A 4,046-nucleotide genomic window follows, 5' to 3' on the forward strand; every position below is an offset into this window, starting at 1 on the left:
AGCGGAGATCTAGATTCGAGGGAGGAGAGGAATGCATGTCTGTTTTGTGAATACGGAGATCTAGTTTCGAGGGAGGAGAAGAATTCATGTCTGTTTTCTGAATAACAAGTTATTGGAGAGTTGTAGTGTTTGTGGAGGGCCTGGAGGCGGAAGAAGCGAAGTAGGAAATGATTCTGGGAGTTGGGGAGACTTTTTTGGTAAAGTAAAAGGTTAAAACAGTAAACTACAATACTAATTAGTTTTTATTGAACTTTTATAAAAACTGGTTTGTCACCCGTGCGATGCACGGGTCTGTTTATTGCTTGTGGAATATTGAATGCTCTTTTTATATAGAGATTATATATCACAAAACCATAGTAATCCCAATAAGTGTGCAAGAAAATAAAATGAATAAAAAAGGCCAAAATTATTGATAATAATAAAATTTTAATATTGGTGATTTATCAACCAACAAAGAATTGATCGAAAATAGCAAACATTCTCGTCTATGGCTTTGATGGCTCCTTAGCTATATTCCCGATTATTAAACTTGTTTTGGTTGGTTGAATAAAACCATATCATTCTTATCAAATCGAAGATTCACATCCTTTCGCCTATGGTTTCTTTGTCGTCTTTGTATGTCTCTTCTTCTTCTTTTTTGGTCGTGAAGAGATAAGTATACTTTTCCTTTTCATATTGTTCTGCAAGTCTTCAGTGTTCTTTCTTTTGTGAATCTGTTGTTTTCTGCCATTTTTTGTTGTTGTTTTTGATTACCGCGTGCAGGTAGTGATACTCGTTCCTGTTTATACTACGAAGATTTTCTAGTTTCATCATGTGAATTTTTTTGGGTTAAAGATCGTTTATATTTGGTTTATATATAGAGAGGATAACATGGTGTAATATTTTTCTTCTTTGTAGTCTTCATCTCTTTTTCCTACTATAAGTCCAACGTTTGCTCAGTTTTGTGTATACGATACAGATATAGATAGAGAAGCAAATCTCAGGAGGAATGTGTTTGTGAAGGCACATGAAGGAAATGCAGGTTCATCAAAGAAGCAGGCAAGTGTGTCCTTGAAAAAACAGGGAAATTCAGGTTCGTTTGAGATGTGTTATTGTTTGGCAATTGCGATGTGTCTAAGTGTGTAAGAAAAAAATGAATAAAATAAGGCTAAATATGACATTTACTAAAAGGGAACCATAACATTTACTAAAAGGGAAATTATAACAAAGTTGGAATTGTTTGTGATTTCTAAACAAATCTATTCCTAAGAAAAATAAAAGCAAAAATCATTTTCCTAATTAAACATAAAGCAAAACTCTAATTAAGGACCCAAATCATTCTAACCTTCCTCTATTCATGATTCCCATCATAGGCCTCTGCTTGGAGAACTATATGGTCTATAGACCCGAAATTTTCAGGATTGTGTTGATGGATAATGGTTTTGGTGTATCCATCTGGTAAATCATTCTTTCTGATGATAGTGATTTTTGTTTTGACGGTTAGCTGTATTTGAAAATCCAATGTATGACGGATTGTCATCCTCCAAGTAAAACCCAACACTGTGTAAGCTTTGTGCCTTGCATCTGTCAGTGTGCATTGCAAAGGCAATTTTCACTGAAAACTGACATCTGGTTAGTGGTACGGTGTCCCTTGATTTCATCACACTTTTTCCTATCACCACTTCTTCCCCGACTGCAGCTCCTGTTAACACTTCCGCAACAATTTCATGTTCTAATAGCTCTGTTATAATCAACCTTGGGCCCGCAGCAATGTCTTGGTCCCTGGTTAGTCCACTCAAGAGAATAATTGCAGTCCAATTTTTAATTTTAATTCATGAGGCGGCATGTACGCATTTTCAATCTTGTTTAGAAATTCTGCATGATACAACTGCACTGCTTTAGTGTAATTATTAGCATTAAAAGATACATAATCCATGCTCACGTATTCACGTCCTTCTCATCCATACTCACGTATTCACGTCCTTCTCCTAGAAACAGGGCCGCGATGCGTTTAATTATTTCATTGATCTTGTCATCTTGAAGAGAGAGAATAGCAGCATGAGTGACGTACTATTTTTTGAATCTACTTCTTACCAAATCTCCATATGAGGCTGCGATTACTGCATTGAGAAACTCATTCTCAGTGGACATAAATGTACGGGTAGTAATTACTGCCTGAGCTCCTCCGTTGATGGTACTTAAAAGAATTCTAAAAAACTGATTTTATTCCATACCCGTGGTTCAACAAACCGTAAGCCATAAAAAAAAAAAAATCTAGAAGACATCAAGTATTGGATAGGTATTTAAGCTTGGTATTTTTTGCTTTGAAATGCAGACAAAAATTTATTTCTTAAATTGAGAAGAATGTGCTTGATCATTTCTCAATAAAAGATACTTTCGTATGATATATAACACTTCATTTACATAAAAAATACATAATCGACTTTGTCATTGATATTAAACTGGAATTAGATGAACACAAATCATGTAAAAGTATAGAAATACAATCGAAAAAATGTCTTCTAGCTTTTATTTGACTGTTCAAGCTGCCTTCGTTAATTATGATCGGACTTTGTATTGTTCTGTGACTAAGTGAAAATTGAACAAAAACGCTAACAAAACTATGGAAGGATGCAAACTTTTCGAGGGATTTCCTTTTATTTCTCTATTGAACGGTCATCGAAATCTTCAACTCTAGATCATGATCCGCTTTATATCCGTCTTTAGACAACTCATTCAACAAATCAGAAGTTGCCATATATCTGAAAATTGAAATCCTTATCTTTGCCAGTCATCTGTAAAGTGAACAATTAACTTAGGACCCTAACTCAAAGTAAAAATGTTAATTAACAAAAAATCGTCAAGTGGGACAGCTTTCCCGTATAACATTCGGCAATTACCTTTTCCAGTATACCACTACAGGGAAAATATAGGGACAAATATACTCCAACATAAATACAAATAGTTAAAGAGAAAAAAATTTATTTGTTCAAGTTTTTGACCAATAATTAACTCATATAGTTAGAAAAATGAAAATGCACTATTAATTACTTACTTTCTCCCTCCTCGATGGACTGATGATCTTCATTTAAAGAAATTGACTTCCTTGTCCTAAATTTTCCAGGATAAGCGAATCAAGATCTTTTCCAAATCCTTGTTGAACCCGTAAGTTGTACGTGTTATACAAAAAAAAAAACGAAGAATAAAAATTATGATGTTGATATTACCTTCTTTTTTAATCGGAGCTAGAAAATAAAAACGATTCAATCCCGACCAAAAATTGTGGTTGCAACATTTTAAAAAATGATTTCATCACGATAACGTATTGCGCTTACAATGGTGCACCAAAAGATTTTTCTTATGACTTTAAAATCGCCATCCATCTTATCTACAAAACAAACTTTGTATAAAAATTTATCTCCTTCCTTGAACTCTGCATGAAATCATTCTCTATCGGTTAACAAAAGGGAAAAAGAAAGCCAAAGAACATTTAAAGTGAGGATATTTACCATTCAAATGACATTAAGCATTTACAATACCGATCAACGTTTAGGGATACCTACAAAACAACAACATACCGGGATCAGATAACAAAATCAGGAAAAAAGAAAAAAGAAAAAAATGAAACACCATTAGAAGAGAGAAGCGGCGTTAAACGATGGGATTTGATTATGCTCGATTCTTTATGTAAAGAGATATATTACCCAAAATAAAAAAGATTTTGTTTGAATAAAAATATAAAATGTCTGAAAATATATTATAGGAGTTTTATTTTTACGGCATGCTGCATTTACCTGTTGTGTTATTTTTGGCAAGTTTAGATTATGAAAATCACGGGTCTACCTTTAACTTTTTACCAAAGGTATTTTACCGTAAATATCATGCATCCAATATTTTTTACCATTTTTACATGCAAAAACATAAAACAATATATTATATTTTTGGATGTCCACTATATTTCGAATTGCTACATTTATTTGTTGAGTTATTTTTCCAAAATAACTTCTACGCTTCCGAAAATAAAAATTTCTTTAATTTTCTTTTAATATTTTTATGGGTCGAAATTA

General features: G+C 33.0%; 1 long non-coding RNA gene across 1 annotated transcript; it reads right to left on the reverse strand.

Moving 5' to 3' along the window:
* Positions 1–2,383: 2,383 nt before the first annotated feature.
* LOC113341982 lies at positions 2,384–3,631 on the reverse strand. The gene is made up of 4 exons (XR_003356302.1): positions 3,489–3,631; positions 3,207–3,412; positions 3,035–3,090; positions 2,384–2,774 (listed from the first exon to the last, which is right to left on the reverse strand). It is a non-coding gene; the product is annotated as an uncharacterized LOC113341982 (long non-coding RNA).
* Between the last annotated feature and the right edge of the window lie 415 nt (positions 3,632–4,046).

The sequence above is a fragment of the Papaver somniferum genome, unplaced genomic scaffold (assembly GCF_003573695.1).
Source record: "Papaver somniferum cultivar HN1 unplaced genomic scaffold, ASM357369v1 unplaced-scaffold_33, whole genome shotgun sequence".
Classification (NCBI taxonomy): Eukaryota; Viridiplantae; Streptophyta; class Magnoliopsida; order Ranunculales; family Papaveraceae; genus Papaver; species Papaver somniferum.